General features: G+C 37.9%; 1 pseudogene; it reads right to left on the bottom strand.

The window, feature by feature from the left end:
- Nucleotides 1-2,635: 2,635 nt before the first annotated feature.
- LOC148555356 (protein RMD5 homolog pseudogene) lies at nt 2,636-3,336 on the bottom strand (annotated as a pseudogene).
- Between the last annotated feature and the right edge of the window lie 11,151 nt (nt 3,337-14,487).

Below are 14,487 nucleotides of genomic sequence, written 5' to 3'. Positions count from 1 at the left end.
TTTCGAATTTATCCTTGAACTTAGTTTAATTATATTGATGTGGTGACAATGCTTCTTGTTTTCTGAATGAATGCTTGAACAGTGCATATGTCTTTTGAAGTTGTTGTTTAAGAATGTTAAATATGTTGGCTCTTGAAAGAATGATGACAAGGAGACATGTTATTTGATAATTTGAAAAATCATAAAAATGATTCTTGAAGCAAGAAAAAGCAGCAAAGAACAAAGCTTGCAGAAAAAAATAGAAAAAAAAAATAGCGAAAAAAAATAGAAAGAAAAAGCAAGCAGAAAAAGCCAAAGCTCTTAAAACCAAGAGGCAAGAGCAAAAAGCCAATAACCCTTAAAACCAAAAGGCAAGGGCAAATAAAAAGGATCCCAAGGCTTTGAGCATCAGTGGATAGGAGGGCCTAAAGGAATAAAATCCTGGCCTAAGCGGCTAAACCAAGCTGTCCCTAACCATGTGCTTGTGGCGTGAAGGTGTCAAGTGAAAACTTGAGACTGAGCGGTTAAAGTCAAGGTCCAAAGCAGAAAAAGAGTGTGCTTAAGAATCCTGGACACCTCTAATTGGGGACTTTAGCAAAGTTGAGTCACAATCTGAAAAGGTTCACCCAATTATGTGTCTGTGGCATTTATGTATCCGGTGGTAATACTGGAAAACAAAGTGCTAAGGGCGACGGCCAAGACTCATAAAATAGCTGTGTTCAAGAATCATCATACTGAACTAGGAGAATCAATAACACTATCTGAACTCTGAGTTCCTATAGATGCCAATCATTCTGAACCTCAATGGATAAAGTGAGATGCCAAAACTATTCAAGAGGCAAAAAGCTACATGTCCCGCTCATCTGATTGGAGCTATGTTTCATTGATAGTTTGGAATTTATAGTATATTCTCTTCTTTTTATCCTATTTGATTTTTAGTTGCTTGGGGACAAGCAACAATTTAAGTTTGGTGTTGTGATAAGCGGATAATTTATACGCTTTTTGGCATTATTTTTAGTAGAATCTGGTTACTTTTAGGGATGTTTTCATTAGTTTTTATGTTAAATTCACATTTCTGGACTTTACTATGAGTTTGTGTGTTTTTCTATGATTTCAGGTATTTTTTGGCTGAAATTGAGGGACTTGAGCAAAAATCAGATTCAGAGGTTGAAGAAGGACTGCTGATGCTGTTGGATTCTGACCTCCCTGCACTCAAAGTGGATTTTCTGGAGCTTCAGAACTCAAAATGGCGCGCTTTCAATTGCGTTGGAAAGTAGACATCCAGGGCTTTCCAGCAATATATAATAGTCTATACTTTGGCCGAGTTTAGATGACGTAAAAGGGCGTTGAACGGCAGTTCTACGCTGTTGTCTAGAGTTAAACGCCAGAAACACATCACAAGCCAGAGTTGAACGCCAGAAATACGTTACAAACTGGCGTTCAACTCCAAGATTGACCTCTACACGTGTAACATTCAAGCTCAGCCCAAGCACACACCAAGTGGGCCCCGGAAGTGGATTTATGCATCAATTACTTACTTTTGTAAACCCTAGTAGCTAGTTTATTAAAAATAGGACTTTTTACTATTGTATTAGACATCCTGGATCCTAGATTGTATTTCTGATCCTGTGATCACGTTTTGGGGGCTGGCCATTCGGCCATGCCTGAACCTTTCACTTATGTATTTTTAACGGTAGGGTTTCTACACTGCATAGATTAAGGTGTGGAGCTCTGCTGTTCCTCAAAGATTAATGCAAAGTACTACTGTTTTTCTATTCAACTCAACTTACTCCGCTTCTAAGATATTCATTCGCACTTCAACCTGAATGTGATGAACGTGACAATCATCATCATTCCCTATGAACGCGTGCCTGACAACCACTTCCGTTCTACCTTCGATTGAATGATTATCTCTTGGATCTCTTAATCAGAATCTTCGTGGTATAAGCTAGATTGATGGCGGCATTCATGAGAGTCCGGAAAGTCTAAACCTTGTCTGTGGTATTCCGAGTAGGATTCAGGGATTGAATAACTGTGACGAGCTTCAAACTCGCGAGTGCTGGGCGTAGTGACAGACGCAAAAGGAGGGCGAATCCTATTCCAGTATGATCGAGAACCTCAGATGATTAGTCGTGCTGTAACAGAGCATTTGGACCATTTTCACAAGAGGATGGGATGTAGCCATTGACAACGGTGATGCCCTTACATAAAGCTAGCCATGGAAAGGAGTAGGATTGATTGGATGAAGGCAGCAGGAAAGCAGAGGTTCAGAGGAACGAAAGCATCTCTATGCGCTTATCTAAAATTCTCACCAATGATTTACATAAGTATTTCTATCCTTCTTTTATTATTTATTTTCGAAAACTCCATAACTATTTTATATCCGCCTGACTGATATTTACAAGATGACCATAGCTTGCTTCATACCAACAATCTCCGTGGGATCGACCCTTACTCACGTAAGGTTTATTACTTGGACGACCCAGTGCACTTGCTGGTTAGTTGTATCGAAGTTGTGACAAATTATGAATTGAGATTAGAGCACCAAGTTTTTGGAGCCATTACCAGAGATCACAATTCCGTGCACCACCTTTTCTGAGTAGCAAAGTTTTCGCTCTAATCAGAACTAGAAAATCATTTGAATTTTCTTGCATGCTTAACAGATACACTTAATCAGAATAAGGGGATCTCTCAAACGGTTAAACCTTCCTGCATACAAGAGGCAACCCATAGTATTTTGTACGTCATCCTTGTTGAGGAAAGCAAAAGAAGAAAGATAAACTAATCTTGAGCACAAGATTGGAACTAATCTTGACTAGTTTATCCTGGTTGGCAGAGACCCATGTTAGAGCAGGCTAAATATTTTTCTAACCCTCATAGCTTCAAGAATCAGATGCATTTTCATGAACTGGGGACCTTAGAGCTGTTAAACAGACTTTTCAACCTCATTTATTATGCTCTATCTCCAAGATCAAATAAACCTTAATAGTAAAAGTGGCTTGCATTGATCTGATTCACAACGTGATTATCAAAATCAACGTTTCTGTAAGTGTTTGATACGTTGGGGTTTAAATATTTCTGAAGGAGTTTTTGGTACTTGGAAAGACTTATGTTCAATTTCTTCTGTGGTCCTTATAGTTGTTTAAGTACTACAATAGCATTAAACTTTGACTTTAGATATGTGAGAACAAACTTTGAATCAATAGGGGTTGAGGTGCTATTTGGTGACTAGATAGTTGCCAATGCCAACTGAATTTCACGCCCCACCTAGTCAACAACTTCTTGAGACTTGGAAGAGGATAACTTTTGCTTCTTAGCTACATAGTCAAATACATCGTTGATGCTTCTCATTTCCATCTCTCTGCTCAGGTCACACACAATCTTACAAAAAATGTTGCAAAGAGTTACTACTATTCAGAAAGAGCCTTGAAAAGACACGGTAAATTTTGAGTAATTAATGAATAATTAGCTAATAAATTAATTATTATTTTAAAAAAATAAAAAATTAAATTTTATAATTTAATGAAGTATAAATTATTAAAATATGAATTTTGACACTAATTTTAAAAGTTCTGGCCTAAAGTTAGATCAAACGAGCCGAATCAAATGAACCAGACCCGAATCGGGCCCAAGGCCCAACTCAACTCACTAAAGTATATGAGCTTCAGCTCATCTTCCTCCCACATCATGAGGAACACGCAGAAACACTTGAGAGGGCGAAGAACATTTCCAAAACCCTTGAATTAATTTCATTTTTACGTATCTTTCAATCCAGAGCTCTGATTGACGAGTCGTCAGCGGCCACGCATTCATCTTGGAATTCTCTACAAAATCCACCAAATAATTTGGTAAGAAAATCTAAATTTCAAAACTAGTTCTTCTTTTCCCAATTTTGAAAACTTTGAGTAAAAATGTTGAGATTTTGTTGAATTTCGGTGTTTAGGATCGAACTAGCCTTGTGGACTTGTCGGGTCTTGTCCCAATTTCTGTCGATAAGGTGAGGAACCACTAACTCTTATAAAACATTGATGATTATGAATCCTAGTTTGAATTTTGTGGTATTTATGTGGAATTAGAGTGAGAGATATGTTTTAGAGACAAATTCGGTGATATCACGGACTAAAAAGCAAACCATGGAGGTTGGGTTTCTATCCAGTGAGGATTCGGGACTTTGAACACTTGAGAAACAGAGATATTTGAGGTGCTTCTCCATTAGGGAGGAATCGGCCAATGTATGATTTTGGTTTCTCGTAGATAACGTATAATGTAACGTGAAAACTTAAGCTAGGTAACTGTAGGATAAGTCAGATTGTGTGAACTTGTTGTGATTTAGTATGTCTTGTTGTGTATCTTGAGCTTATGATGAGAATATGGTGAATTATTGGTTGTTGATGAGGTTTGATAATGATTATAAGAAATGATAATGACATATTGATGTATGATGAATAAATGTTGTATGATCATGAATTATTGGATTCAACATGATAGAAATAGATATTGATATGTTGAGAAAGGGATGAAAAGGGTATAGAAATGATTTGGATGGATCTTGGTGTTGATTTGGGTTAAGAAACTTTGGTTTGAAAATGAAATATTGGAAAATAGAGGTTTTGAATATTTTTGGTAAAAACAGATTTTTAACGAACTTTGGTGGACCATAATTTGAGCCTCGGATTTTGGATTTAAATGAAATTTATTTCAAATTAAAGACAATTTATAGAGCTTTACAACGGTATGAAGTTTGTGAAAAACAAAATTTTGTAGAGGAAATTATGAACGTCGGACTTTATATGCCAAAAATTGAATTTTTCCTAAGTTGCAGAAAACCAGAAATTCTGGTATGTGTGCATACGCATAGAACAGAGAGTGTGTTTTGGCTCATGCGTACGCACGAGGGTGTGCGTATGCACACCGTGAGGATTTCGCAAGTGTGCGTACGCACACAGTGATGCATACGCATAGGAAGGGAAAGTCACTTTGTTGCGTGCGTATGCATAGCAATGATGCATACGCACACCTCTCTGTTTTATACAAAAATTTTGTTTTTTACAATTTGACCTTCCCGGTGATGCACCACTATTTCGTGGTATATTTTGTGCTTAATTTAGGGATTTTATCAACTTTTCTCACATTTATTCAATGAAATAGCATGGTTTCATGACTTTCTCCTAATTTGTGCTTAAGAGTGAAAACATGCTTTTTAAGCCTTTAATTTGCTAATTTTAATTCACCTTTGATTCCACTAGATGTCTTGATGTATTTGTTAGTGAATTTAGGTTGAAAAGGCTAGGAATGGATTATAGGAGTGAAGAAAAAAGCATGCATAGTAGAGAACTCATGGAAAATCAAGGATTGGGAGTGAATTCATCGACGCGCACGCGTGGAACGACGCGCATGCGTGAATATGAAGTCACATGGCAACATGTACGTGTGACATAATGCGTACGCGTGGAAAGAAAAAATGCCAAGCGATGCGTACGCATGACCCATGCGTACGCATCGTAGCTCGTACGTGACCTCATTAAAGTGAAAACGCTGGGGGCGATTTCTGAGCTTCCCAAGCCCAAATCCAACTCATTTCTGAGCCTATTACATGCAGAAATCAAGAGGAGCCAAGGGGGGAGAACATAGTTTAGTTTTCATCATGCTTTAGGATAATTTCTAGAGAGAGAAGCTCTCTCTTCTCTCTAGAATTAGGTTAGATGTAGATTAGGATTTCTTAGATCTAGGTTTAATTCATGCTTTGATTTATTTTTCCTTTCTAATTTATTGTTCCTTTACCTTTGCTTCTCTAGTTTAGTATTTTACTCTTTGTATTTGTTTACTTTGTTGTTGATGCACTCTTGTTTCTTCTATTTTCCTTTAATGCAATTTATGTTTGATTTCTTTTATTGTTTAATTGCTTTGTTGTTGTTAATTCTCTTGCAATTGATAGTTGTAGATTTACTTTTCTTGCAATTTTATTATGTTTTCCTTTTATGCCTTCCAAGTATTTGACAAAATGCTTGGAAGGATTTTAGAGTAGATTTTTCTATTCTTGGCTTGGGATGGTAACTTAGGTGAACTTGAGTTGCTAATGTTCAAGTAATTGATGATTGGTGTCCATTAACTCTAGCTTCCACTAAATTAATTAGTGAAGTGGCTAGGACTTATGGATTAGGATTGGTGTAGCTCATTTGACTTTCCTTTACTTTTTAGAGGATGACTTAATGGGATTAATCCTTGCAATTATCATGTTGTGGTTAGTAACAGGGATAAAGATCCTTGACCATCATTCCTTGCCAAGACCTTTTTATAATTTGAGTTTCCTTTACTTTTCTTGTCTCTTATCCGAAACCCCAAAAATAGTTGTCCCATAACCAATAATAAGAACACTTTCCTGCAATTCCTTGAGAGACGACCCGAGGTTTGAATACTTCGGTTATTTTTATTGGGGTTTGTACTTGTGACAAACAAATTTTTGATTGAGGATTCTTTGTTGGTTTAGAAACTATACTTGCAACAAGATTTCAATTGAGAAATTCTATACTGACAAAAATCTCTTCATCAAAATGGCGCCGTTGCCAGGAATTTGCAAATGTGTGCCTTGTTATTGGTTATTGTACATATGTTAATATTGTGAATAGTTTGATTTTTGGATTGCTTGTTAGTTTTGTTAGTTTTAGAACTTTGTTTCATTATTTCTTGTTAGCTTTTGTCTTTATTTTCTCTTTTCACTATGAATTCTTATCCTTTTGGCTATGAGTGTGGTTACAACTATGTTGTAGGAAGTGGAGATTACAATGAGAATATGCATCAAGGGTGAAACAATCAAGGATGGGAGGAGCCCCAAGCATATGTGCAACCTTCTTGGCAACAACCTCCTCCGGTTTCTTATAGGAATAATCCAACCCCTAATTCATATCAATCCAATAGCTATGGTGGACATCCTTGTGACTCTCAACAACACCCATCATATGCCTATGAACCCCTTCCTCAACATAATCCTCAACCATACTCACAAGCCCCTTTTTACCAAACACCTTCATATGACCCTAATCCTTACCCACCATACCAACAACCATATGAGCCATATGAACCACACATAGAACCACTACCATTCCAACCTCAACACCTCCAAGAATCACTTCCTCCATACTATTACCAAGATGAACCACCTCCAATGTATGCAAATTTTCACCCACAAGATGAATTCTACTTTCCACCACAACCCTCCATGGAAGAATATTCATGTCCATCGATCCAAGAGCAATATGATCTTACTTATGTTAGCAATTTGGAACAAGAATCAAGGGATGGCCTCAAGGAATCAATGGATCAGCTTTAAGTAACCATCTGTCAAAAGATAGACTCATGGGATTCATACCACAAGCAAAACATGTTCAAGGATGATTGTGGAGGAGCAACCATGGAGTATGTTGTGCAACAAGTGGAAAAACTGGAGAGTGTTGAACCACCACACCCCTACCAAGAAGAACCACCTTCCTATTATGAACCTCTCCTCCAAAACAATGAACCTTCCTATCCACCCCAATCTCCAATAGATGAAATCCTTAATCTTATCCTTCAAGGGCAAGAAGAGATGAAAAGAGAGGTGCTAGAATTCACGGCCACCTTGGACGAGGTGGTAAACTGATTAGCCTCCCAGTGCTTGAACACTCAAAGCACTCCTATGGCCACATGTGGAGAATCAAATGAGGAGCATAGCATGAAAGAAAGATTGGAAACTCTGGTGGAAAATGAGGAATGTGACTTTGTGTTGGAACAATTGGAGGAAGCTATGATTGTTGAAGAAGAGGAAGAATTGGTTGAAGACTTAGGAGATGCAGAACCTCCATGGGAACCTAGAGTTAAGGGAAACCCCTCCAAGAAGATTGAAGTTGATGTTAAGGAGGAAAGTGCACAAATAAAAATAAGATTGAAGATTGAAGTCGATCCCACGGAGATTGTTGGCTTGAAGTAAGCTATGGTCATCTTGTAAATCTCAGTCAGGCGGATTCAAATGGTTATGAGGTTTTGATAATTAAAAGATAAATAAAACATAAAATAAGATAGAAGTACTTATGTAATTTACTGGTGGGAATTTCAGATAAGCGTTTGGATATGTTTTGTCGCTTCTGAACCTCTGCTTTCCTATTGCCTTCATCCAACCATGCGTGCTCCCTTCCATGGCAAGCTGTATGATCCTCTCGGATGAAAAATACCAAGTACAATCTTTGTACGGCTAATCAACTGTCAGATTTCTCGTCTTGGATGAAAAATACCATGTACAGCTACCGCACAACTAATCATCTGTCGATTTCCACTAGCGTCGGAATAGGACCCTTATCCTTTTGCACACTGTTACTATGCCCATCATTCATAGGTATGAAGCTCGTCACAGTCATCCCTTCCCAGATCCTACTCGGAATACCACAGACAAGGTTTAGACTTTTTGGATCTCAGGAATGCTGCTAATGGTTCTAGCCTATACCACCAAGATACTAATCTCACGGACTCAGTCTGTGTGTTAGATACCTAAGAGAATATACTCCGGCTGTCGTCCAATGACTACGTTGAACATCATGTAGACCGCTTGTGGTTGTCAGGCACGCGGCTCTTGGCTAAGCGAGTAATGAAGATAGTGGGTGATTGTCATGGGTTACCCCTTCATTCTGACTTAACTGAATTAAGTACAAGAGTATATCTTGGAGAAGAAGTAGGCGTGAATTGAAAGAAAAACAATAGTACTTGCACTAATTCATGAAGAACAGCAGAGCTCCACACCTTAATCTATGGGGTGTAGAAACTCCACCGTAGAAAATACATAAGTGAAAAAGGTCTAGGCATGGCCAAGAGGCCAGCCTCCCAACGTGAGAAGATAGTCTATGATAGCATAAAAGTCTCTCAAATAAATCTCTAAAAGTAGTTTTTATACTCAACTAGTTACTAGGGTTTACAGAAATTAAGTAACTAAGTGCAGATAGTGCAGAAATCCACTTTCGGGGCCCACTTGGTGTGTGCTTGGGCTGAGCATTGAAGCTTTCACGTGCATAGGCCATCCTTGGAGTTAAACGCCAGCTTGGGTGCCAGTTTGGGCGTTTTACGCCAGTTTTGGTCTCTGGTGGGCTTTTGAACGCCAGTTTGGGCCATCAAATCTCGGGCAAAGTATGGACTATTATATATTGCTGGAAAGCCCAAGATGTCTAATTTTCAAAGCAATTAAGAGCGCACCAATTTGGGTTCTGTAGCTCTGGAAAATCTATTTCGAGTGCAGGAGGGTCAGAATCCAACAGCATCTGCAGTCCTTTTTCAGCCTCTGAATCAGATTTTTGCTCAGGTCCCTCAATTTCAACCAGAAAATACCTGAAATTATAGAAAAATACACAAACTCATAGTAAATTATAGAAATGTGATTTTTGAATAAAAAATAATAAAAATATAATAAAAAGTAGATGAAACATACTAAAAACTATATAAAAATAATGCCAAAAAGGGTATAAATTATCCGCTCATCAGAGGAAAGTGCACAACCTCCAAAGAATATTTCATATGAAGAATTGGATGGGATAGAGCAAGAATTGAGTTCCCATGGCAATGAAGATCATGCATCAAATCCTAGTGGTGAAGAATCTTTTGAAGTTGAAGAACTTTCTCCCGGTGAATTTGAAAGTGTTGTGGGGGTGGACTCCTCTCATCCTCCCAATTATAATTTGAGTAAGAGAAAAGAGTTAGATAAAATTGATGAGTAAAGGATTGAAATTAAGGAATCTCGTGAAGAGGTGGAGGTCCTTAGAAAAAGAAGGACAGGAGTTGAATACGCTTTATCAAGAACCTTGGAAGTTTCTTCACCTAGGTTGTCATCTACTCCTACATTTGAGTGGGTAAAAGTCATCTCTATTAGCTTTATTGTCCCACTTGAGTATGGCTTGCTTGAAACAGATGGTCAACTTAGGGAACTTTGTGGGATGAAGCGTAAGAGAAGGATGTTTCATGGTTGCTGTTGCAAATCAAGGCTCATTTTGGTTGACACATCAAAGATGAGATACAAAGGTTGAACTAGTGCTCAATTAGGTAGGTCTAGAAGGAGAGTTTGACACTTCATTGAGAATTCATCTTGCTTGCCATCCGGATGCACTAATGATAATCAACTTGAAGATGGGCGTAGAAATAAAGTTTGGGATCCAGGAATACATGAGGATCAAATTTGGGAGCCCTTAGCTTGTACAGAACTCCATCAGGGCTTGGTGACATCAATTTTGAAGAATGGAACTTATTGGAGATTCAAGAATTGGTGGATGTTCCAAGATGAATTCAAGCACAAGCCACCTTGATGAGGAGCTCCCCATAAGTCCAACTTAAGGACAATAAATAAAAGTGCTAGGTGGGAGACACCCACCACGGTAACATCTTCTCTTTTTCTCTTTTGTAAATATTGGTAGAATTAGTTTAATTTCATGTTTTGATTGGTTTGTTGAGTTTAGTTGGTAGTCTAGTATGTTAAATAAGGTTTGAGAGTGTTTTGGTAGCTGTTTGGAGGTTTGGAATGCTTGGTTTGGTGCAAGAACTTGAAAAATTTTGAAAAACAGAGCACCACCCCACGCCTACGCGTCACCCACGCATACGCGTGACTCCAAGTTTTTTGTCAATCCACACACACGCGTCACCCACGCGTACGTGTGGATCCAAAATTTTCACCTCCATACAAATTCCAGAGAGTTGTGCGAGTTTTGGGTTGGAGTTGTGCGTTTCGCACAAAGCCATCCACGCGTACGCGTCACCCCATGTGTTCGCGTCGCCTCTCTGAGTAACCCATCACGTGTACGCGTGCCCCACACGTACGTGTCGCTCCCATTTCACCACCCCACGCTTATGCGTCACTCCACGCGTACGCGTGGAATGCCTTGTTTCACCACTCCTTTTTTCTTCTATCCTTTCCATTCTTTCCTTCTTCTTTCTTCCTCTCTTTTCTTTCCATCCTTCAACCATCATCTAACACTACCAAACACCATTTATAACCATTCCTTTTAGTTAGTTAATTGTTTAGCTAGTTTCATTTTTGTTTGAATTTCTATTTTTCATTATATGTGTTGGATTATTAATTTTGTTTACTGTTTATTGCTGCTTATTACTAACTGAATGCTATTTTAGCATAATTGTTTTTGGGTATTCATTGTTGGGTTCTTTGTTGAGGTTGCAATTTATTACTTGGTTTTGAATTTTTCATGCTTAACCTTTGTGAATACCAAGTGAATGAGAATTGCCCTCCAGCTTCTTAAACCTTTTTGAATTTCATGATTTGGCCACCATGTGATTTGAATCCTTTTCTTTGATTAGGCAATTTCTTGATGGATGTTGTGCATTTATCTTAATGCATTGTGTTTCTTGATCATATGCATCCATATGTTGTGCTTATGCCCTAAATGACATGATTGACCATTAATTGTTTACTTATGTGTTCTACACATATTTGAAACTAGTCATTTTGGCACAATGATTCTTTTGTGAAATTAGATTAGAAGCTCACCTAGGGACTCTCTTTTGAAATTCTCAAGCTATATGGACCATGCTTGTTATGTGATTGACTTTTCACCTCTAGTTTTCTTTTACTACATTGCATAGCAATCGTGTTTCCCATCTTATGTCCATTAGGTGATGTGAGCCCAAATTCAAAGTGTGACATTGTTGATGTGTGAGCTTTACATTTCGATTGGTTCACTGAGTTTAGTTACACATCAATCAATGTCAACTCATTATCCAATTCACAATTGGTTGATTTTTGCTTGAATGCTTTTATGCTTCTTTATTGCTTGTCTTAACTTACAAGTTTACTTTAAAGTATTTCAAGTACACTAGAATAAGTGAAGTGCATGTTCCTTTCTTGTAACTGTGACATAGCTTTTTACGTTAGTATCTGTGTTCTAAACAGCGTGCAACTTAGAATGCACAATCACTTTTATCCATGTCACACATTGGGTTACTCACTTCATTCTAGTGATTTACCTTATTCCAACAATATATGCTTCCTTTCTTTTGTATTTACTTTTCTTACTATCCTGCCTTCTATTTTCAGGATGAGTCATTATAAGCAAAAATGAAAGCAGGATAAATAACATGCAGCAGCCGGTTGATCCACCAGCTGAAGGTGGCAACCCGTGTAGTCGCCGTACCCCCTTGCTCATTTTTGAATGCACCAAGGACGGTGCAAACTTTTAAGTGTGGGGAGGTCGTCCGACCAGTCGGCGTTTTTGGGTGACAAATTTCTAATCCCAACACTTTTGCATTTCTTTTGTAGGTCTTTTAGGATTTTTTGTTGCATTTTCTTAATTTGCATATATATACATAATAAGGTTAGTCAAAATAATAAAATTTTGGAACTTGCTTGAATTATATATTGTGGATCATGATTTTTGAGCTAAGAACACAAGCTTGTGAGTTTTGAGCCTAATTGTGTGGTTACATCTCATAACCACTATTTTTCCTTCTTGTGTGCATCATTCTCTTTCTATGATTGTAATCTTTGATTTGTTTGATTCTATATATCCATTATTTTGTGTATACATACATTTATATGATTGAGAGCATCATTCATTTAGCTCACTTACCCAAATAGCCTACCTTTCATCAACCATTGTTAGCCAACTTTGAGCCTACGATTAACCCATTTTGTTCTTTAATTTTGCACATTATAAGCCTTAAAGCGAAAAAATAATAAATGTCCCTTGTTTGGATCTTTGATTAGCTTAGGCTAGTGAGTGTGTATCATTCAAGTGTTGGGAAACTTGGGACATTGGTTGAGGTAGGAGTGTGTTTTTAATTTCATTGAAATTATTGGGAATTGGGTACATACTCATGTGTTAATTAAATGTAAAACCATATGCATTGATACTTTTGTATATACTCTATTGCAAAAAGAAAAAAAATGAGAAAATAAAAAGTAAAAAATATATATATATATAGAAAAAGAAAGAAAAAGCAAAGCAATAAAAAGAGGAGAAAATGCCCCAAAGTGAAGCTCAATAATAATCAATGCATATGAGTTGTGATCAAGAAAAAAAAGCATGAGTGTGTGAAAAAAGTGAAGAATGGGTAGTTAGGTTAGCATTCAAATTGTATAGGTTGCTATATAGGTTAGGTGGGAAGTTTAAGTTAATCAAAGATTCAAATTCTAGTCCACTTGACCATATGCGTCCTTCCTTGACCCTAAGCCCATTACAACCCATGGATAAGACCTCATGATATTTGTATGCATGATGAAATAACTATTGATTGTTAGATGAAAAATAAATCTTAGAGATCATGATTAGAGGAGAATTGAGTGAATCAACCCTATACACTTGAGTGACTAGAGCGGATACACATCCGGTGAGGGTTCGATTGCTCAATTACATGTTTTCACCTAGAATCATCATTTTTCTTGCAAGTTTGTAAAATATTTAATAACTCAATCCAATTGTGGTTTGGCTCGGTTGTTAATACCTTTAGCCCTTATGCATATATGTTTTCTTGGAAGTTAATTTATTTTGACCAAGTAATTGTATCCATATAGATAGTTGCATTTAGATAGGTTGCATCTAGTTAGTTTGCATTTAATAAATGATGATACCCTTTGTCTCTTTCTTGGATTAGCATGAGGACATGCTTGGTTTAAGTGTGGGGAGACTTGATGCACCACTATTTTGTGATACATTTTGTGCTTAATTTAGGGGATTTTATCAAATTTTCTCACATTTATTCAATGAAATAGCATGGTTTCATGACTTTCTCCTAATTTGTGCTTAAGAGTAAAAACATCCTTTTTAGGCCTTTAATTTGCTAATTTTAATTCACCTTTGATTCCACTAGATGCCTTAATGTGTTTGTTAGTGAATTCAGGTTGAAAAGGCTAGGAATGGATCAAAGGAGTGAAGAGAAAAGTATGCATAATGGAGAACTCATGGAAAATCAAGGATTGGGAGTGCATTCATCGACACGCAAGCGTGGAACAACGCGCACACGTGAATATGAAGTCGCACGGCGACGCGTACGCGTGACATGACACGTATTCGTGGAAAGCAAAAATGCCAAGTGACGCGTACGCGTGACTTATGTGTACGCGTCGTAGCTCGCACGTGACCTCATTAAAGTAAAAATGCTGGGGGCAATTTCTGAGCTTCCCAAGCCCAAATCCAACTCATTTCTGAGCCTATTACATGCAAAAATCAAGAGGAGCCAAAGGGAGAGAACATAGTTTAGTTTTCATCGTGCTTTAGGATAGTTTCTAGAGAGAGAAGCTCTCTCTTCTCTCCCGACGTGCACACATGGCCGACGCGCACGCGTCACTCACGATTTTTACTCTCTCACGCGTGCGTCTGACCGATGCGTACGCATCACTGTATTGATATAAGTGCCCAGTAGAAAATCTAGAGAGTTGCGTTGGTACTGTGCTGGTTTTGTGCGAGGAGCACAAAACGCACCCACGCGTACGCGTGACTGATGCGTACGCATCGCGCTACCTTTCTGTTACCCATGCATGCGCATGTACAATAC

This window comes from Arachis ipaensis, chromosome B6 (genome assembly GCF_059453495.1).
Source record: "Arachis ipaensis isolate K30076 ecotype BB chromosome B6, ASM5945349v1, whole genome shotgun sequence".
Lineage (NCBI taxonomy): Eukaryota > Viridiplantae > Streptophyta > Magnoliopsida > Fabales > Fabaceae > Arachis > Arachis ipaensis.
The sequence above is the reverse complement of the archived record's forward strand: the minus strand, read 5'-3'. Positions and strand labels throughout refer to the sequence as shown.